This window comes from Prionailurus viverrinus, chromosome D1 (assembly GCF_022837055.1).
Source record: "Prionailurus viverrinus isolate Anna chromosome D1, UM_Priviv_1.0, whole genome shotgun sequence".
In the NCBI taxonomy this organism is placed as follows: Eukaryota; Metazoa; Chordata; class Mammalia; order Carnivora; family Felidae; genus Prionailurus; species Prionailurus viverrinus.
The window spans coordinates 114580839-114603303 of NC_062570.1; the positions used below are offsets into that span (position 1 = coordinate 114580839).

The 22465-nt window shown below is 62.2% G+C and overlaps 1 protein-coding gene across 10 annotated transcripts in view; it reads right to left on the bottom strand.

Annotated features, from left to right (window-relative positions):
• BRSK2 (BR serine/threonine kinase 2) overlaps nucleotides 1-22465 on the bottom strand; it is a 59780-nt gene that overhangs the window by 31696 nt on the left and 5619 nt on the right. The window lies entirely within an intron of this gene.

The window sequence follows — 22465 nt, forward strand, 5'->3', positions numbered from 1 at the left end:
ACCCCCCACAGCCCTCAGGCCTCCGGCCCCCACAACTGAGACAGGGATATGCTGTTCTGTCGGCTCCAGGGACAGACACCGCGCCTCTTCCGCTCACGTACGTATTTCTTGGACCTTTCCGCCATCATAAACCTCCCAGTGCATCTCAGAAAGCTTCCTATTCATTCGACTGCGACCTCGGCTAAGCACATGTGTCCAGGGCCCTCACTATAACGGGAGGTTCTCTTCCGGCCCACCCCACCCCCCCCCACACACACACACAGGCACGCACGCACGCACACACACGCTCAGCAAGCCACTGTGCCTGGCCAGAGCGGGCAGCTGCTACAGCATCAAAGCTCACAGGGCCTCCTGACCCAGCATCAGCCTGAAGGCGTTAAGGACAGGATTTTCGGGAGGGGGTCTGGTCCTGCCTCCTCCGTAAGAGGCTCTCTCCACTGCCCTGCCTGCGTCAGGCACAGCCCTGGGGGGAGGCACCCTGTGAACCGCAGCCTCAGTCACTTGAGCCCTGGCTAAGGCTCTGGGGCAGGTTGGGCTCTGGGAGGATGGCCACGCCTGGAGGTGGCCGCCCGCTCCAGCCATGCCGCTGGTCAGGAAGGAGACTCCTAAGTATTTTCCACTTGAACCTCGGTCCTCACAGCAGGGGGCCCATTCTCCTGCCACTGCCCAAGGGGTCAGGTGAAGCCTGCCCATGCCTGGGCCTGGGGGCAGCGCTTCCCCAGCTGGGTCAGGCACAAGCCCCAGCCCCAGCCCCAGCCCCCCCTTTGAACAGGCTCAGGGAGTCAGCTGGATGGGGCGGAAGCCCAAAGACGCTGAAGGGAATGAGTTCAGGTTCCCGCCACAGTGGGGAGGGGGGTCCTTTCAGCACCGTGGACAGGGACCAGTGCAGCCCCACCCCCCTCCCCGCAGCCCTCCGGCTTGGGGGACTTGCTCAGGGCTACACAGCTGGGTGACACCAGAGCCAGGGTGCCCTGGGAAGCCGGTGGTCAGCACTCCCTGGGCACCTCCTCTGACCACACCCCTGCTCCTTCCCGAGCCTGGCTGCCCACGTTCTGGGGCACCCAGGGGCCTGCCACAACAGGACACTGGGCGGGGCCTCCAGCTGCTTGCCGCCCACTCCCCCCTGCCTCCAGCTCCTTGGGGGTGAGGGGCTTGGGGTCAGGCCCCAGGCCTGGTGTTTATTCTGATGAATAAATGGGCACAGGCCCCACCGTCCAGCAGCCCACTGAGCTCTTACCCGGCACCCTGACCAGGCGCCCAGACACCAGATGGGCGACGAAGAAGCCGTTTGGGAGGCTGCCCGCCCCACCCACCCCCAGCCCTCAGCATCGCCCTCTCCTCTCTGCTCTCCCAGGCCGGGACCCAGGGCCGCCGGCGCTCACGTCTGGCTTCCGAGGAGGGGGCTCTGCCGCTGCAGCCGCCGCCGCCGCCGCAGGCGGAGGATCGACTGTGCGCCCTTGGGGGGGTGGGGCGCCCGGTGGGCGCGTTTGGCTCCCAGGTTCCAGGAGCACCCCTGCCCACGTGGGACGCACAGACCCAGCGGATTCGCTTCAGACGCACCGCACCTCTGCAGAAAGGCCTGCTGTGAGCCCGAGCCCCACCCCCCAGCCGCCCTGGGCTCGCAGACTCCGACTGACTACTGATATGGGGGTGGGGGCGGCTGCTTTGAAGTTGCCCAGACTTCAAAGCGCCTTCGTTGCCCAAAGCATCGCCTGGGCCTGCGTTCCTCCGGCGCCCGTGCCCACCAGACCCGACCTCCTTTCCCCGCCTGCAGGCCCTTGCCCTAGCGCTGGGGGAGGGGGAGGAGGGGTGCTAGGTTGGCACCCTGGTTCTCCCGGCCTCCTCCTGGGGCTCCGTGCTCCCCAAACCCTTCTTCCTTCACTTTGGGGGCGGGGAGGTGCGGATCCCTACCCTCAGCTTGCGCCGCGGATCCAAAACCCCGTGCACCCACGTTTCTGGGCTCCGTGGAGGCCCCGCAGGCCGGCGACACCCCCACGCCCCACCGTCACGCGGCCGGCTCCTGGTTCACACCCACGCATGCTCCTCCCAGGCTGGGAAGGAGGACCCGACGGGGGGGCCCAAAGAGGGGACAGGGAGGAAGGGGACACTGGCCCCAGCAGGCTCAGTCTCAATATAGATCCCGCCGTTTCCTTCGCCCACCAGGCGCCAGGGGGGAGGCGGTGGCGCGAGCGTCTCTTGGGAGACAACTGTTCACGCTCTGAAAAGGAACCTCTCAAATTAAATTAATTAAGCCCTGAAATATTTCACACCCGCTGCAGCCGCTGGGCCCCTCTGCCAAGCTCCCCGCCCTCCCCACCCACAGCACCCAAACACCACCTGGGGGCCTGCCACCCCCTCTGCAGGATGCAGGGGAGCCCCTCCTCCTGTCACCTTGACCCCAGGGAGGAAAGGGACATGGGGGAGGGGAGAGGCCGGCTCCATACCCACCCCGTCTGCCTCTTCCTGCCTCCCTGGCCATTCGAGAGCTCCTTGCATCACAGGGGGCTCTTCTGGGGCCCAAAGGCCCTTCCCAGGTACAGCGGGCCATCTCTGCCTCTGTGCGGCCCTACCATAGGCAAGGACCAGGCTTGGAAGCTTGGCTCCCCCTCCTCTCCTGGGGCGGGGGCTTCAGTGGCTCCATCAGCCTTGGGGTATCCTAACACCCTCTCCACCTGTGTAAAGATGGAATGAGACCTGCCCCCATGCACACACGCCCGCCACCTGAAGCACCCTATACTTGACCCCTTCCCCTCCCAGAGGCAGCCTGGGATTGCGCCCATAAAGAGGCTCAGCTGTGTGTGTGGAGGGGGACTAACCCTGGGCAGAGCCAGGGGTCTCCACAGGGGGTCAGTCAGGGAGCAGGTAATGAGGGACAGGACAAGGACTGGGCCTGCCAGTCTCCAGGAGACCCAAGGGAAGCTCCAGGTGTCAGTGTCAGCCAGGGAGCACGCGGCAGGCCTGAGGGCAGGGCTGCAAAGACAGATGTGGCACTTACTGAGGGTGTAGAGACGGGAACAGCCCAGGTTGGCACGCCCCTCTCCATGCCAAGAAGGACAGACAGCCTGGGACAAAATCCAGCACTATAGGGGCCAGGAGGCTGCCCCGAGCAAGTCTTCTTGTTCCGACAGGCCTGATGGCCAGTCCCTGCCCGTGCGCACCTCCCCCGCCCCGACATCTCACACTCTGAGCAGGGGATCACCCCACCCCCGCCAGAGAGACCCACTTCCCACAAGGGAGGAGCCGTGCCACCATGTGGGCCTCCTCAGTGCGGGAAACAGCCGACTACACGTTACCAGAGGGAGTCCAGGACAGAGAGACAGAACCGACCTGGCGGAAACAGGTGTTCAGAAGTTCTCTTCCTGATTAGCGCAACGACTCGCTCAGATTTAGTAAGCTGCTACATCTGTAGAACAAGAAGCCTGCAGAAAGGATGAGATGTGAGGAAGGAGCTCTGGGAAGTCAAGACTAGCCTCCGGGGGGAAGGGACAGCGGAACGCAGCACCACAGCATGAGCAGTGCGGCGCGACTGAGCACAGAGACAAGACATGAACCAAGAGGAGCTGAGAGTGGACCGATGTTCCTAAGGCCCAAGGCCCGATGGGGATGGACACGTCACAGCAAAAGGCCCCGCAGACTCAACATACTTAGTGCTGAACAGAAACTCACTGAAGTGGCCACTCGGTCCTGACCCAGCTGAAGTCCCGCGTAGATCAAACTGACCGGCCCCACCGTAAATGCCTGACAGGGAGGGATGCTCCCATTCTGGAAAAACCTTACCTGGTGCAGTTGAACTGTTCTTTTTTTTTTTTTTAAATAAACAATATCCGGCATACACTAAAAATGACGCCGGACACAAAGGAGTGGGAAAATGTGGCCCTACTCTCAAGAGAAAAAATAGCCAATAGAAGCAGGCCACAGCTAACCCACATATTAAAATTTTCAGAAAAGGACTTTAAGATAACATTATAAATATATACACCTTTTCTCTGTCCTCTCCCTCTTCTTCCCTCATAAATATGCTTTTTAATTACAGAAAAGGAAAGACAAAAAAAAAAAATCCATTGGATGGGCTTAACAGCAGAGCAGACACACACAAAAGGATTAGTGAACTCTATAACAGCTCAATAGAAACTGCCCAAACTGAAATACAGAAAGCAAAAGAATGAAAAACAAACAAACAAACGTAACAGCACATCAGAGACTCATGAGACAATTCCAAAAAGTCTAACATAACTGTAATAGGAGTCCCAGAAAAAGAGGAGAGAAAGAGAGAACAAAGCAAAAGACATATTTTAAGAGATAATGGGCAAGATTTTCTCCTAAATGTATTATATACATCAGCCCACAGATCCCTGAGGCTCACTGAACCAAAAGCAGGGCAGAAACGTAGAAAACCGCACCATGGCATATCACTGCTAACCTGATACAATTGAAAGAAAGTGAGAAAATCCTAAAACTAGCCAAAGAAAAAGATGCACTTCACTGGGGGAGTACCAGTAGTGCCTGACTTCTCTCCAGGAAGAGTATGACCAGGAGGCAATGGCATACCACCTCCTCAGTGCAGGAAGAAATTCTAGAATTCTATACCCAGCAAAAATATCCTTCAATAAAAAAACAAAACAGACACTTGTAGGGATTTCCCCAAGGGGGCCCCTGGCCTAAGACTCTGGGAACAGCTGCTCTAGAGGAACCCCTAAAGAGATAATAAGGGGAAAGCAGTGTAGCAGAAACATTAATACAGTAAAGAAAGTGAAATAAATTTTTTTAAAAAACACCTGGCTGATGCAAAATAAGACAGAAAAAGAGGAACGAGTGTACAAAGAACAAACAAAATAAATAGAAAGATGGCAGATTGAAATCAAACCATAAAAAATTTAAAAAGATTGTCAGAGGGAAAAGGAAGTCTAAGACCTAATTGTGTGTTGTTTACAAGAGACGTGCTTTAAATACAAGGACACATAGGTTGGAAGTATAAGGATGATAAAGATGAGACCATGCTGAAGGGTCTCAGCACATGGGAATGGATGGGATCACCCAGAGTGACCCTGGGGTACTCCCGGATGAGGAAGAGCCAGCAAAACAGACTGGGGGAAAATGGATGGTGTGTAGGAAAATAAGGAAAATGTGGAATTTCATAAGCAGAGTGAAAAGAAGAATAGAGGAGAATGTTCCACTGTGTCAAATGCTGCTGGCTAACTAAGGACTGAGAGAGGACCATTGGCTTGCCACCATTCAGGTCACTTCAGTAGGGTAGCAGGGTCAAGAGATAAAGAGAAAAAATGTGGGTTCAACAAGACTAACACTTTTCAGGAGCTTTGATATAAATGGAGGCAAGGAAAAAGGCAGGTGAATCAGACCGGCATCTTTGCTCTGTCCACTGAGGTCAGGAGCTAATGGAACCAAATCTCCCAAGTGCTTGAGGCAAAGGACTCCCTGTGGGGACATGTGTGCACAGAGAAGATAATTTCAGTTCTGGGACTTAGAAATGCTTCTCTTCCACGTAACTTTTCCTAGGAAGTGACTTGACAAAATGAGGTGGTAGTCCAGAAGGAAGCAGCAGATCCCATCCAGGGGGTATCCTGGGAAACCCCCTGAAGGTGGCTTTTTTAGAAAAATACAGCAGTTTGAAGAAGGACAAAGGGCTCCCAGAAGGAGGTTACCAGGAAAAAAAGAAAACTAGGTAGAATGGATGATCAATCTGTCTCCCTCCCCACCTCCACCCCTTTCCCTTTCCCTCTCTTTCTCTCCCTCTACACACACACACACACACACACACACACGTTTATGACAAATAGTGCAATGGGGAAAAAAAAGGCAACTGGAAACTCCAGAAAAATCAAAGGACTCCCAAGAAAGTTGTGGCGATGCAAAAGGAATGCATCACAAATGTAAACATTCACGGGATGTCAGAAAAGACAATCCGTCAAAGGACTTTGAAGCCTCTGATTTTCCCAAATCCATAGCAACCAGGTCCCAGAGCAGAACCACCAGGCGCACACACACAGCTTCCTTCTAGTGGGTTACAGAACTCCAGCCTGGCAAGGGCAGATAATCTGGGCACACCACCGAGCCCAGCACCGAACAGAACTTCCACACTGACAATTATGGAAACCCTCTTTATGACTTCATTTTTGAAGGTCAACCAACAGTCAAACCCCAGAAAACATGGTGTGGCTGACACACACACAGAAATGCTATTTTGCCGGGCGGCGGGGTGGGGGAAGGTGACAGTATCTTTTAGGAGGATGGGACGGAAGAGAAGAGATGCCACCCCATCTTGATGGAGCCAGATCAGTGTAGTATTTACAAACTGAGCGCAGGAGTACTCAAGAAGAGCTGTGCTGTCTAGCACCAGCGACAGGGAGGTGCAGGGGCCACTAGGCACTGCCTTAAGTGCCAGTCGAGACTCAGGTGCAAGCTCCCCACCAGGGGGCTGCGCGTGCTGAGCCCCCCACACCCAGACCACTCAGAGTGCAGCCTGCGGACCAGGACAAGATGGGTGGACATGTGGGCTCGTATCGCATGGACTCTGGGTGTCCTTCCCACCACTTCACTGTCACATCACGCTAACATACTAGGCTGAGAATTACTCAAGGTCGGCCGTCCCGTCACACCTCAGGGAGGGGCTGCAGAACCCCATTCCGGACCACGTGTGGTCTGCTATATGTGCGCCACCTTGGTATAAAATAAAGACAAAACCCGCCTCGCAGGGTCTACAGGGCTCAAGAGACCAGCAGCAACCCCTCGGGGCAGCTGGCTTGCCTCCTGGACATCCTGCCAGAAAGCCTTCCCGGCACTCTGCGCAGGCAGCCACCCCGTCCACACCGAGACACAGCTCTGGGCTGGCCAGCCCAGCCAGGAAGCAGCCGGCCAACCAGGTGCCCCACTCCCCCACTTGCAGCCTCGCTTCCCAGCTGCCCCCCCCCCCGGGGCCACACTGCCCCGGCCACTGGGAAGCACCCCATGTGCCAGAGGAGGCCCGGGGTTGCCACAGGAGCCAGTAATGAACTCTATCCATCTTGTTTTGGGTCCCCGCTGGACTTCAAAACTCTTGAGTTGCACAAACCTGTACAAACTAAGCACAGAAGTACTGAGAGTGCTGGGGGCCCCAGGCCAGCTGCTCCAGGGCTCCCACGGCTGCCTTCTCAGGGTGGTGGCCTCGCTGCAGCAGGAGGACAGCCACAGAGTCCCTCTGGAAGCTGGCAGGCCCCAGCCTCTCGTCGGAGCAAGCCCACTGCACGGGACAGAGCGTGAACCCGAGGGCCAGCAGGGTGAGGCCACTGCACCCGACCCCGGGAGCTTCTGTTCAAATCACACTGGGTGACCTCCGGGGGGCAACTTTTTTTGGCAAGTGCAAATCTTAGTTCCTACACAAAATATTTTACTTTGCTATCCTTGAAAATGAAAGAAAATTCTTTTTAAACGAAGTTATTTGATGATCGTTTTAGAACTAAAGCACAGATCAAGAAACAGCAGTCATCACTGATTAGCCCATGACAATTGCCAAAGATTCGTTGTATAAAGAAGGGCAGCTAAGAAACAGCCATCTGGGCATCAGGGTGAGATGCAAGAACCTGTCCTGGGGGGGCCATTGTCCAAGGGGGTCCCACGGTTTGGGGCAGGTTCACCACGCGGACCCACAGGCATCCAGACACAGCTGTTGCGGGCAGCCCCACTCACGTGCCAGGAGCTGTGGACGAGCCTCGGCCCCAGGGGTGGCCCCAGTCCCAAGCCCTGCAGTGCTGGCCGGGGCTGCCCTTGGCCTTGGTCTTGGAGCCCACCCAGGGGCCACATCCATCTCGCTGCATGCAACCAAGGTCAGGGTCAGCAGTCAGCACATCCAGCACAGCATTCCTGCACTGTCCCGGCGTGGGGGAGGGGGGTCACGGCCACTGCAAGTTCACCCGCCCCTCAACCACCAGTGTCCCTGAAGATGGCATGAGGGGCTGGCAGAGCGGGGGTGGGGGGTGGTAGCGGGTCCCGCTGACTGCAGGGCTGAGGTCAGGACCCCTTCTCCGGGCCCTCACAGCTCTTGGATTAGAGGGGTCAGGGGACAGCAATGGCAGGACAGTGTGGGAAGAGCCCCAGTTCCACAGGCCCAGATGCTTCATGTCTACTCCCCTCCTGAGTTAGGGGGCTCTGTCGGGGAGCAGGGGACCCCGAGGGTGGGGTGTGGCTGGCGAGAGGACAGCCTCAGCATCATGGCCCCACATACCCCTAGCCCCAGCCTGGCTGCCCCCCATGTCTCCCTACTCAGTGGCCTCACCCCAAACTTCTGCTGGCTCTGGCCTGCCCCTCCCCGCCTTCCAGGAATAGTTTTCTTAGATCGAAAACAGTCGATCGAAGTCCTACCAGAAAAAAAGCAAGCACTTTACCAAACCAGCCATGAAATTCATTTTTCTCCACCAGCAGGTGCGACAGCCAGCCCGCCCTTTGCCTACAACTTCTCCAAGGGTGGGAGCATGGCAGGTGCCGCCCCAACTCTGAAAAGGACCCCTAGGAAAAGGGACAGGAAGCGGCCCCCACCCCAGGGCCTGGCTGCTCCCCACCTCCTCCAGAGGCCCGTGGGGCGGGGTGGCAGGGGCACACTCCCATCCCAGTCCCCCAGCCTTGGGAGCAGGCAGAGACCTCCCCCAGTGGCACAGGGCAGAGGAGAGGGGAGTTCCCACCATAGCCACGGCTTCCCTGGTGAACTCCCCACCCGGGGGGATAGGTCAGCTGTCTGCTCTGAGGCCACGTGCCCAGAGTTCGAGAAGCAGGTTGCAGAGACTAGAGACCGGAGGTGGAGGACCGTCCCTCATCACCCCAAAGGGGAGGGCAGCTGCAGGGGCGGGGCCCCGCGGGGGGCGGTGCCAAGCCCACCCCTCCCCCTCTGGTTGGTGCCGGGGCCTGGAGGCCCCGCCCTCACAGGAAGACGTGTACACGCACGCAAGCACACTAACGGTGCAAGTTTGACGTGCTTCCGTCACCACGCACCTTTCCTAACGAAAGATCAAGAAGGCAGCCCGCAGCCCGGGCCCTCTGGGGACCTTCTGCCGCACAGGGACCTCACTAGGCCCCGCGCCTCCCACAGCGGTCAATCTCCCTGAGCCCCAGCTTGAGGCCCCTGACGGGGAGATCCAGTCCCGGAAAAGCATCTTTGGGGGGGCCTCAGCACTGGGCCCGGGGCCAGGTCCTCCCCAGTAGCCGCTGACAGGGGCTGCAGGGAGATAGAAGGTGGGGCAGAGGAGGGGTCTCCCGGGCTGATGAGAGACGGTGGTGGGGCCGAGGCACAGACCCAGGTGAACGAATGGGTCAGCCCTCGGGGGTCCCAGGGAAGCCTTTGGGAGGCATCGGGCTGAAGGCTGCAGGGAGGGCATTGCCAGGGCCTTGGTGATGGGGCAGATGCCCCCAGAGTGCTGACAGCAGAGCAACTCGGGATAGGCCCTGGGCTGCCCCGCTCCCTCCGACCCTGGCTTATGTCTGAGCCCCGAGGTCCCCAAGATGCCACAGAGGCACCGGCCCCGTGGCACCGGGTCCTTCCCAACAGGCCTGCAGGGCAGACAGCGCACAAGGCCTAACACCAGCCCAAGAGCAGCAGTCGTGGGGGGGCAGGAGGAGAGGCCCCCGGGGTGAGCCTTGAGTGCCTGGAGCTGCCTCTGGGGCTGGGGCCAGGCAGCCCCTGCCCGGCCGTGTTGCTGGTCTGGGAGGGTAGCACATAGGAGACGGGCAACAGCGGGGCCTCAGGGGCCAGACCTGGTGGGAGAGCCCACCCGAGGTGGCCTGGTCAGAGGTCCCCAAGCCTTGGCCGGTGGCCCGCAGCCTCCTCCGCCAGGGCGTGGGTGGTGGCAGGCCAAGGACTCCTGTCAGGTGCACACATTCCCACCTGGGAACCTCACAGCTGGGCCTCACCTGGGGCCGGTGAACGCGCAGAGCCCTTCCCCCGGGTGGCGCTCTCGCACACTCACATACACACGTGCACACACGGACTCACACCCACGCAGGGAGATAACCCCGCAGTCGGGGCTGAGCCTGCAGGGTGGAAATTATCTCTGCAGCGGGAGCCACACTGGCTTTGAGGAGGGGGCGCGGGCTCCGTGCGCCCAGGTGATCACCCTGGACAGCCTGGGCCCTCCCACCAGCTACAGAGGAGCAGAGAGGGGACAGGGTGTGTCCCCAGGCCTCACTGGGACACGACCATCCTGGGGTGGCAGGCGCCCCTGTGGTCGGAAGCCAGTGCAGGGCCATGACTGCTGCTCAGCTGCAGTGCCCCCGACGCTGCCCGCTGACCCAGGCTCGTGGGGGTGTCCGGGTGGGGGCTCTGGCCCAGGAGAGGAGGAAAGAGGGAGGGGAGGGGGCGAGAGGGCCCCACTGTGAGCAGGTGTGAGGCTGGAGCTCCCGGGAAAGGAAGCCCCGAGTGGCTTTGCACTTTGCCCCTGGGGGCCGGGGCCGGGGAGCCTGCTCAGCCTGGTGGCCAGAGCTCCCACCCCACCCCTGAAGGACCCCAGCTGGTCTCCAAACCCTGAGCAGCCTCGTACAAAGCCCTCCCCCTCCTCTCTGCTGCCAAACCGCCATCTGTTGCCATGGCAACGAGAGCAGAAAAGGCAGGCGCACTAAGCGCTCTCCCCCAACCCCCTGCTTTCCCTGCTCCTTGAGCTGGGCGGGCTCCAGGGGCCGCAGCCCACACTGGCCTCGGGGCCTCCCTGCCCCCAGCAGTGGGCCTGGTCTCAGCTCCGGGAACATCTGCCTCCCGCACAAAAGGCCAGATCCCCAACCTAGCCCCCCTACCCCCGCCCACCAGGGTCGGACCCCTCCTGCGTCAGGGAATGGCTGGAGGCCTGTCTGGTCCCTGACCCACCACCCCTGCAGTGCTCCCGGCCACCCACCCGGGCCCCACCCTGAGGCATGCGTAGACAGCACGGTCCTGGCTACTGCATGACAGGGGACCAACCCGTGGAGACACAGCCGCAGCCCCGCCACCACATGCCGCCTCAAAACACCTGCAGGTGGGCCAAGGAGGCCTCGAGAATAAAGCAAGCGCCGGCCGGCCCTACTGTCCGCGTCTGGCTGAGGATGCCTGGAGGTCAGGGGCGGGTGCAGTGACAAGAACACACACGGCAGCAGGCGCCACTGGGCGCCCGGTCCCAGCACGGCGCCACTACCCTGGTGCGCGGGTCCCACGCCCTGTGAGGCAGACGCTGCCAGGGCCCCTTCTGTGGCGAGGCCCAGGGGCTCAAGGCAGAGTTGGGGGGACCGCAGGAGCCGGAGGATGCCAGCCTCCCCAGTGTGGCCTGACTTTCCTGCCCAGAGGCCCCCATCCCCTGGCCACCTCCCTGGTGAGTCCAGGAGGCAAGGGCAGGGCAGGCCATCTCGAGTCCCCTTGAGCCTGGGGCTGTGGCGTGAAGGCCCCCGTGATGCCACACCTGCCCCAGTTCCTTCCGAGGACACCACTGCCCTGGGACCCAGCCAGCATTTGTGCCTGGGACACCCGACTCCATCCCACCCCAAGCAGGGGCTCTCTCCGGGCTGTAGAAGGAGCCAGGTGGAGGTGGGCTGGGGAGAGCCCACCCCTCCTCCCAGGACTGTGGAGTCCGGGAGGGCGTGGGGCGGGGAGGGAGCCAGAGGACTCCCTGGCAAGGCACCATGAGCTCCATGGAGCGGGAGGCCAGAGGAGGCCGGGGCTGCCCACGTCCCAGGAGGCTGCAGCCTCCTCCCTGAGCTGAAGGACCCAGCCTGCAGGGGGCAGGGCTGGCTGGAGGAGGGAGTGGATTCCCCTCTCCTCCAGAGTCACAGGCTGGGCGCTGGGTGGTTGCCATGGCGACCAGAGGCGGCGGACTGACAGGGTGGGGGGTGGCGTGTGTGATGCAATGGGACACCCCTCCCTCTCCTCCCCACCCCCGGGACAACTCCCCCAGGACCAGGAGCCCCCAGATGGCCACTCGCCCTGGAGCCAGACAGGAGGGCAGGCGTTCCTCCCCCCGCTGCGCTCCCCTGGCCGCCGTCCAGAGCGGGGCATCACCGTCCCTGCCTCCAGGCCAGGCTCCTCCAGGCGCAGCAGGGTCTCCCTCGGCCTGGGCAGCCCACCCACCCAGCTAGCATCCCCAAGGGGCATCCACCTACTGTGTGCTCAGTTCTGCATCCTATGAGCACCGGGCCCAGGCGCTAGGAGACCCGATGGCCTGACCTGAGAACGACAGGGGGTCCCTCTGCCTGGGGGAGAGGCAGGGGGGAAGGGGAAGCTGCCCACCACCTCCGACAGCTGGGCCCCAACACCCCTCTGGCCATGGCCCCGTGGGCAGGGAGGGCCGGGCCAGCCGCACGCAGGCACGGGGCAGGACACCCAAGGGGACACCGCGGCCGTGTCTTGGGGGCAGAATGCTGTGAAACCATCAGTTCCGGGGGTACACTGGGTGCAGCGATGGCAAGCAGCTGGCCCGGCCCCCGCGTGCCCCTTTCCGCCCCAACCTCCGCCCACTCCGTACTGGGAAATCCGGAGGAACATGCCTTCAGAGGGGCAGGCGAGCGGGGACCGACCACGTCTCCGGTTCCAACGGTGGCAGACGACCACGTTAGATTTTTACCAACTGGTTTTCAATTCAATGCTGTAAAATCAGCCCAGTGAAATATTTTGATTAAACCCCATAACTATTCAGAAATTCAGTCTGGTAAATTGTGGTTTTTATAAGCTGGTGTTCTAGTTTCAGGAGCCTCAGGACTGAAGGCTGATGACAGGGTCACCTGCCAGTGCCCACAGGCTGGAGGCAGGAAGGTGGTGGGGCTGGGGGCCCGAGGAAGGGTCTGATGCTTGCGGGGAGCAGGCGGCAGAAGACGAGGGCTTGGGGGCTGCCGCGAAGGGAAGGGGGAGGGTCTAGCACACAAGGAACCCTGTGCACAAGAAGGCGAGGCTGCAGGGGCTGGGGTCACACCTGCAGTGTGGACGCTGTGGCGTGGCCAGAGGTAGCGCTGCTGATGGCCCACAGTGCCCAGTCCCCCAGGGAGGGTGGGGGTGGGGTGGGGCAGTGCAGGGGCAGCTGGCAGAGCACCCGAGTCAGTGACTGAGTTTCGTGCAGGGGTTAGAGGAGGGGCCGCCAGGAGAGGTGGGCAGCGAGCAGGTCCCAGCAGCAGACACATACCTCAGTCTACCTGCCCAGCAAAGCACAGGTGCGCCTCCCTCCCTTCTCCACACCTGCCACCCCCCTCCCACCAGGCCCAGGGACAGCAGTGGGATCACCAGCCACTGCACACAACCTGTCACTGCGCACACGCCTGCCCCTGAGCACACACCTGCCCCTGCACACGCCTGTCACTGAGCACACACCTGCCCCCGTGTGCACACCTGTCACCATACACACACACCTGTCACTAGGCACACACACCTGCCCCCATGTGCATACCTGCCCCCACGCACACGTCACATCTGTCACCGCACACACCTGCCGCTGCACACACATACACCTGCCCCCGCGTGCACACCTGCGCACACCTGCCCCTGCACACACATCTGTCACTGTGTATATACATCTGTCACTGGGCACACCTGTCACTATGCGCACACACCTGTCCTTGCACACACCTGCAAGGTGTGGGGGACCCTCGGGCACAGAGCCAGGCCCAGGGGCACTCACAAGCTAAGGCAGGGGTGGAAATACTTTCTAGAAGCTTCCTGGCCTCCCCACAGTCCCTGCCCTGTAAAGTGGGAGCTGCAGGTGACCAGACACCGGAGGTCGGCCACCCTCCACCCCTGACTGCTTCCCAGCTCCCACGAGCACCCTGGCTGTCCCCAGCCCCCTGACATAGGACACAGTGAAGCCACAGGCAGGTGAGGCCCCCTGCATCCGCTGGCCAGCCCGTGGTCAAGCAGATGAAGTCACAGCCCACCCACCTGTGGTCACCAGGCACCCCTGGTGGCCCCTTTGCCAGAAGCCCTGGGGTGGCTACCCGGGGTGGCCCTGGAGGCCCAGCAGGCTGGAAGAGGAACATGAGGGCAGGTGTACCCCTGTGGCACAGCGAGGCCTCCTGTCCCCCAAGTAGGGTTTCTGTGGGAATGTCACAAGAAACAGAGACTCTGCAGGGGAGCAGAGACCACGGGGGCCACTCTGCACTGTCAATTTGGGGTTTAGCATTGAAAAAAAGACCTGATCTACACTTAAAAAACTACCTGGGGGTGCCTGGGTGGCTCAGTCAGTTAAGCATTTAAGCATCCGACTTCAGCTCAGGTCATGATCTCATAGTTCATGGGTTCAAGCCCCGTGTCAGGCTCTGTGCTGACAGCTCAGAGCCTGGAGCCTGCTTCGGATTCTGTGTCTCCCTCTCTCTTTGCCCGGGAGAGCATCATGCTCTGTTTCTGTCTGTCTCTGAAAAATGAATAAACCTTAAAAAAAATAAAATAAAAAAACAACTATCTGACTTGGATTCCCCAATCACTACAGCAGTCTCGAGTCCCACCCTCCCAGGGGCCAGCGAGCTTGTGTCCCCTCCCTGCTTATGGGGTGGGGGCACATTGAGTCATGCCCTCTTCCTAGAGCCCTGGGAGAGCAGCCCTGGCTCGGGGGTCCTGGGCAGGACAGGTGGCCCTACCTAGAAAAGGAGGCCAGGCCTGGAGCCCACTGTCCAGAACCTGCTGGGTGCTAGCTGTGGGCGGGCCCTGGGCCTTACTTTCCTCCTCCATACCAAGGCACAGAGACCCCGACTGTGGGGAGCACCTGACCCAGAGGGGCTGGGGGCAGAGGCGGATGCTGGGGCAGGGTGGCTGGGCCCAGGGACCCTGGCTGGTGCCCCACATGACACAGATGCCAAGGTGCCAAGGCTGGGGGGGGGGGGTGGCCATTCCCCGCCTGGCCAAGGCGGACCCTGGAGCCTGGGACCAGGCTTGGGTGAAGCACAGAGGTCTGGGGGTACTCCCAAGCCCCTCTGCCAGGAGTGCGATCTCCCTGGGGGCAAGTCCAGACGCGCTTGGCTCCCTCAGGGGGATGTGCTCCCGAGACAGACAGACCGCTGGCCGCAAGGCCCACCTGCAACACCGGCAGGAAGTAGGAGAGCAGCCCTGCGGCCCTTCGCCGCCCCCGCGCAGTGGAGGTTGGGAGCCAGGAGAGCCCGCCCACCCCCGTCCCCGGAAGGACGAGGGAGGGTGTAATCTCCCGCTAGGGGTAATCATAGAATGTGCTTAGCAGGCAGCTTGCTCCAAAGGACAGAGAGAGAGGACACAGTCAAAGACCCGCCTGTCACACGTGTCACCCTCATCCTGCCAAACACCCTCACGGGTCTGAGGACCACTTCCGGGAGGGCCCCCTGCCCACAGCTGTCCACGGTCTCGGAGCCCGGGGCAAGGGGGACGTGTACCCCTGCGACCTCTTCCCTGCTGGGGCTGGCACTCGGGTGGTGGCATCTGCCCCCCAGACGGCGAGAAGGGGCACAAGGTCCCTGCGGTCCTCGATGTGCCCACCACTCCCTGCCCCAAGGGCCCCTGCTCGGCGCCCCCAGACCACTGCCCTGTCCCACGAGCCTCCCCACCCCCACCAGCACCCACTGCCCAGGGACTGGGGCAGGCCAGGTGCTCGCTACACACACATGTCTTCTGCCCTGGGAAACCTGCAGGTTAGTCTCAGCTCAGGCCCGCTGTACACGGGCCTGGTTTATGAAGGCCTTGGGGCGCCGGGGTGGCTCAGCGGGTTAAGCGTCTGACTTGGGCTCAGGTCATGATCTCACAGCTCATGGGTTTGAGCTGACAGCTCGGAGCCTGGAGCCTGCTTCCGATTCTGTGTCTCTCTCTCTCTCTGCTCCTCCCCCACTCGTGCGGTCTCTCTCAAAACTAAATAAACATTTTAAAAAATGTTAAAAAATAAATAAATAAACATTAAAAAAACGAAGGCCTGCACCCAAGTGCAGGCCACCCATCCAGAGGCCATACACGCCAGAGAACCCAACATGATCCTGCCAGCGTGGGGTTCCCAGCCTCTGTCTCTGCTGACCCGCTGACAGGCCCAGCCCCCTCCTGCCCAGGGCTCCAGAGCAGGCAGAGGAGGAGAGGCACAGGGCACCACCCAGGCAACACCTGTCCTGTGCCTGCTCAGAGCTGACAGCCTCCCTCTGCTTGCCCGTGCCATTTCTGGGAGTTGCCAGGCCCCAGGGTAGAGGCACCTAGCGTCCAGAGAAGAAGCACCTCCGTGGGGAGGGCACCGGCCTGCAGCCCTCCCTGTACACAGGACTCACTGCACTGGTGAGCCCCCCAGCCAGGGCCTGGGGAGCGTGCCCGCAGCTGCCAGCCCCTCACAGGGGGCCCGGCTCCCCCAGGGGCCCTCACAGAGAGAGACCAGCCACACAGAGGCTAAGGAGAAGGCTGTCCCTCAGTAGAGAGACCTACTGTTATACCTTAAAGTCCTGCCGCAGAGACAGATGGGCAGGACAGGACCCTGCTCGAGTCACCTGGGGTGTGGTGGCACTGTCACCTAGAGGCCGCCCAGCTGGGGTGACTCAGGATGCTGCAGATCCCTGGACAGAAGGAGCAGTGAGTGAGAACCACAGGGCTGGCCAGCCAGCTCAGGTGGTGCCCCAGCCCTCGCCTGGATGTGCCCTTCGCTCCAACACCCCCCGCGGGTCATCTGGCCCCCCCCACAGGGGCATCTGCAGCATCAACCTGACCAGGAAGTGATTCTTCCTCATACTGACCCATGGACCGAAGAGGACATGGCCTGGGGTAGGGAGTGGCCACCTTTCCGGGTCTCTGGATGTAGGGACAACCATGACTGGCCCCCCACTGACCCCGCTGAGCTCCAGGTCCCACGGCTGCAGACACCAGGGCGGTGCACTGTGGAGGGGGTGGTGTGGTATGTAGCCCGCGGCCAGCTGACCCCGAGCTGTGGACTGTGGGTCTGAGCCGCCCGCAGGCAGAGGGACCCGAGAGGTGGAGGCCTGGATGTGGGCCTGTCCCCACCTCACAGGGCAACAGCCCTCTGGGGACAACGGCATGCATGTCCCCCACCCCTGCCCCTGGTCAGCAGCAAAGCTAGAAGGAATCTGATGGGACCCACTCTGAAACCCTGGGCCGCTGGGCGTCACCTAGGGGCTCCCCTGTAGCCCCTGCCGAGCCCTCCATATGTCTGTTCTGCCGCCTAGGACAACACAGCCCACGTGTACACATGCCCCCCCCTCCCCGTGGCTCCGTGGCGTCTGCTGGAGGATGTTCTATCTGTGCCACTTTATGATTAGTTATAAATCCCTTGGGATTTGGGGTTTAGAATCAGCAAACCTCCAATCTGTGACAAGCCCTCTGCCTCTTTAGAGATAAGCCAGCATCAACCCTTCACTATCCGCCAAGCCCACAGCCCTCCAACAACAGGACACACTCCCTCCTCTGCCTCGTTCTCAGACACACACCCCCTCCCTCCCCAGCAAGCGCAGGATGCGGGTTTGGGGCTGAGAGCCTGGCTTCCTGAATTCTACCCAGTTCCCAGTAATGCCCGGGCCCAAGGAGGGGGCTGCGGGAGGGTGACACCTGGTGCCTTCACACCCCCACATCTCTGTCCCCCCAGGTGAGGGGCTCGAGCAGCCACACCTGTGACCCAGAACCCAGCCCCCTCAGACACCCCAAGGCCGTCCACCCATGGCCCAGTGTTCTGTAGACACTTTCACACTTCATCCACCCCCAGGTCACGACCCCCAAAACAAGGGGAGCTGGCAGCAAGGCAGGGCAAAAACTGGACGGGGGGGACCAGACCTCCCCTTCAAGGAGCCCTGAAGGTGCAGGGCACCCACAGCCTCTAGGTCATTGGGCCAGGGGACCGGCCGAGAACTCCCAGGTTGTCCTGTGCCCTCACAGCACCCACACACATCTCCAAGGGAACCAGACGGAAGGTTCCTGCCCCAGAGATACAAGGTAACTATCGGGGGGGGGGGGGGGGGGGCTGCTCTGGGAAGTCACCTCAAATCAACCCCAGAGCCAGAGAAGGTCCCCTCATGCCCACAGCCTCTGTGAGGCCTGGCTCTCTCCTTGCCCCCAGGAGACTGGGCCAGTGGCTCCTCCTGCAAGAGGAGGGAGAGCCTGGGGGCCGGGGTCTCCCCTGGGAGCACGACAGAAGGCTTGCCACCACTAAGTACACTTAGCACCCAGGCAGCTCCCACCTCCTGCCCCTTGTTAGCACAGAACCGGTCCCACAGCCAGGCGACAGGCACAGGAGCCTGCCAGACACCTGGACCTTCCCACGGCAGCAGAGATTTGAGGACACGCTGCCAGCTGCGGCCTCCCTCACAGGGAACGGAAGCTGCCGACTTCAGCACGGCCCTGCTGGACAGCTCCCCAGCCGCGGGCAGGCCTTTCCAGGGAGAGGGACTCGCCCCTCGCACCCCCACACCCAGGACTGGGCACAGGGCGGTCTTCTCCCAGTCTGAAGGCCCCAGAGTCAGAGTGTGGCCAGCAAGCTGCCCCAGCCTTGTCCCCACAGCCCCCTCCCCGCAAGGATGGCGCAGCAGAGATGGGGGCACGACCCAGAGCTTGTGACTGCTCCCCCTGGAGACCCAGGAAGGGGGGACCGGGTGGGGGCACCACAGGCTGCTGGCAAGGACCAATGAGGGGCGCTCCCAGGAACACTGCCTGCCTGCCCCCACCCCACTCCCATTCCAGCCCTGATGGCCCTGCTCCAGGGACAAGGCTCACCGGGAGCTGGCCCCTGGCCACAGGGGCTCCTGGCAGCCCAGGCCATGCACACAGTTGAGGGGCTTAAGGGAGACCCCTCCAGGCCACCCCAGCCCTGGTCAGATGGCCCACCACAAAATGCACCCACACTCGAGGAATACATTTGCACACACAACATGAGCCCTGACTGCAGGCAAGGAGTGGGCACGACTCTCTCAAGCAGCACCCTAACACTAGGCAGGAAACCCAAAAACACGGACACCACAAGGGCGGGGGGGCTCAGCTGCTCCAGTGAAGTCACATGTTGAAGCCACAGGCCAGTGGGCTGGCAGGGCGGGAACACGGGCCCAGGGTGGGCAGGGCCGTGGCCAACCCCGGCTGAGCTCCGGTCGCTGCACACACTGCTGTCCGTCCGCCCTTCCAGGGAGCCCAAAGCACCCGAGGACAGGGTGCCCGCGCCCAGGAGGACCAGGCAGCCCACACTGGGAGGGCGCCTCTCTCATCGACGCTCCTATAGCAGCAGGGGGCACGGGAGGGGAGACCCAGGGAGGAGCATGACCCTGCATGACACGTGCTCCCCGCTGGGCCTGGACCTCCGTGTGCACAAGGGGCAGTGATGCATCCAGACCGGGCAGGTCTAGGGCCCCAGGAAGGGCTGAGCCCCTGCCCTGCTGTGCCCTGCAACCGGCACCAAGCATAGAGGACTGTGGACTAAAGAACAGAGGCCACACCGCTACCACACAGGGGGCGGGGGTTGCGAGTGAGGGGCCCCACCTGCATGTGCATCGCCAGGGTGTTAGGGACACGGACCCCCGAAGTCCCGGCCTCCAGGCAGCGAGGGCAGAGGCCTGGCTGGGGATGGACACTGGGCCTCCGGGAAACAGCCACTTCAAGTGAAAACCCTAGCATCTGACTGAATTTCTGCCGATTTGGGGAATCCAGCTACCTTCGCAGGGTGACCTGGTACTGTGCTCTTTCAGGGTCTGTCAGACCACACACCGAAATACTGAAGCTACTCTAGGACTCACCTCCCATTAACGCCGGGTGTGGGGGAGGGAGCGAAACTGGCCTCATGCTGCCGAGGGTGGGCTGGGCTCTGCGGTCGACACCCCAGGAGCAGGGCCACGTCCCAGGGCACTGTGGCACCGTGCGGCAGAGGGAAGGGCAGGATAAGCCCCTTACCGGCTCGGAGCCTGCGGCTGGGGCAGCCGCCACTCTGCAGCCCCGACTGTGCTCCCGGCCCCCCCCCCCCACCCGGCCCTGCAGCCCAGCACGGCTGCCCAGCCGGGCCTTGCGACAGCCCCCACCCACTGTCCCCACAGTGCATCTGCCCTCCTTTCTCCCCACGGCCCCCCTCCCCAGCCAGGGCCCCCCTCAGGCAGCATGTCCAGCACACGGCCCGAGCAGGACACACCGGTCCCCTGCGGGTTCGGTCCCGCACCTCCCGCATCACACACGAGAGCGAAGACACAACCATGGAGGTGTGAGACCGTCCAAGCGGTCGCACAGGTATCAACAGTCTGGGCCGTTCACGGAAGAGAGGGTGGGGGCCCTGCGCATGGGCATGACCCCGAGACCCCGGACGGTCACAGCATCCCACACCCGGCCGCTCCTTCCAGGCCCCCGAGCGCCCCGTGCCAGGGGTGGGCACAGGAGGGATGGGTGAGAGAGAGGCCTCGGGGTCGCGCCAACCCCACACACCTGAACGATCCCAAGGGACCTGAGCGCCTCACACACACCAAGCCGCACACCCTGAAGAACAAAGGGGCTGGAAAGTTCCAGGGTGCTCCTCCCCACAGGCATCGGGGACTCGCCCCCTCGTGCTCCCCGTGCCCAGGAGGAGGCCAGCTCCGTGAGTCCCCTGGGGCTACACCCAGGCTCTCGGACAGGCGGGCGGGGTTGGGGGAGGGTCTGAAAGGAGTGTTTAACAGAGCCTGCAGCGGCCCACCCAGGAAGGGGGCTCCGCCGGCCTCCACAGACCTGGGCTCCCAACTGCCCCTGCCCAGCTGGGCCCTGGCCGAGAGCCTGAGGCCGGTGTCACCGCCCAGGAAGCTGGACATGTGAGCCCGGTCTGCCGTTGGACCCATGTCTCAGACAGAACCAGGTGAGTTAAGTACCCTGCCTTGGAGCTGCCTCCCACCACAGCCCTGCTTCACCCAGTGGCCACCTCCGTCCATCGCCTTTCTCATCTCGGCTTGGCCCCTGGGGGAGGCCCCCTACCCAGGGAAACAGCCAGCCAGGACTCAGGTGAGCTCCCAACCCGGCCGGGCCAGCCCAGGCAGTGGCTCCCCACATCACCTCCACTCTGGCCTCCCGGCCTGCAGTTCAGGCTGAAGTTGGCCACGGGAGTCAGTCACCCAGGGGCACTCGGGCCAAACCACGCCTCACAGATGCCACATTCCCGGTCAGGCGGCCTCCCGCCGCCCCCGCAAACTGCCCACGGCAGTGATGCGGAGCCGCAGCCTGACGTGTCCCCGGCTCCTGCTGCGTCACTCAGGCCACACAGGCCCTGTTTAGGCTGCCCTCCCACCTCTGCCCTGGGGCCAGGGAGGCCAGCCCTGCCCTCCAGGGCCCACCCTCGGGCCCCGCCTAAGCCCACAGTGGGTGGCTATGGTGTGGGTGCCCCGGGGTGCCTCCATTACCAGTGGCAGGCCATGAGCCCCCGCTCCCAGGGACCCCCCAGTCCCTCCACTAGTGCCCAGTCCAGAACCATAAGGCCCGGGGAGCTTTCTGTCCCCCTCGGCCAGGCTCGCGGGGTGAGCCTGTAGGAGGCCTGTGTGTGAGGATGTGGCAACAACCTGGGGAAGTGGCTCTGTCCTCACAAAATGACCCCCCCCCCCCAGGATATCATGTGGTGCTCCTTATCTTTGTGACTCTCAGAGTCCACCCAGAGGCCCTGTCAGCCCAGGTTCCAGCAAGGAAACCACCCTGGAAGAAAAACTCTGCTCCCTTAAGCCCTGGGGCCTCTGGGAGCACCGCTTTGGGGGCTGAGGTGGGGGGGCGCTGCTGCCCAGCTCCAGAACACTGGCCCCTCAGAGACCGCAGAGCAAGGCCGGGGCCACCTCTCAGGGTGGGGCCCGACACAATCCCCGCTTTGTCCCTGCAGCCTCTGTCCCAGCCCAGCCTCCATCCTGTCCAGTGCCCGTGGCAGTCCCGCTCGGCCAGCCGGCACGGCTGGGACAAGGCCTCAGGCAGGGCGCGGGCAGCTCGGCCGTCCTCGGCCAGGACCCGGGGCTCCGGGCCAGGCTCGTGGAGGCCCATCTCAGGCCCGGGGCTGACCTGGCCAGGCACCCAGAATGGCTCCAACAGAGAGCGGCTGTAGGAGACACCAGCTCTCCCCACTTCCTGCAGAGTCCAGAGGAACCCGGGGGCGGGGGGGGGGGGGGGAGTTCCCCCATCCCCTGAGACCCTGGATGGGACCTGACAGATGTGGACCCGCTGTCCTGCCACCAGACACTGCCCACAACAGATGTGCCCCCCCCCCCCCAACTGACATCATTCCCAGCATGAGCTTCACAAAAGCCGCAGGAAACCCTGCTCTGGGGGGTGGGGGCTGGGGCTCAAAAGCCACCAGCTACTAAGCGCCAGAGTCCATGCTGCTCCTGCTCTGTGCCTCCAGCACAGGACCACCCCGTTAAGTTCCAAGGTGTCCACGAAGGCCGGTGGGCCCCACCCTGCACGGCTGGAGGGACCAGCCAACGTGGGGAGCATGTGGGGCCACGGGCAGACAGCAAGCTCCTCTCTGAGACGCGTGTGGCCCCCGCACTCACTGTGTGGCGACAGGCCTCCAGAAAGCGCAAGCACTCCTCGGCCACAAGGACGCCGTCCACCGGAGGTGGGCACGGGCAGGAGGGAGCT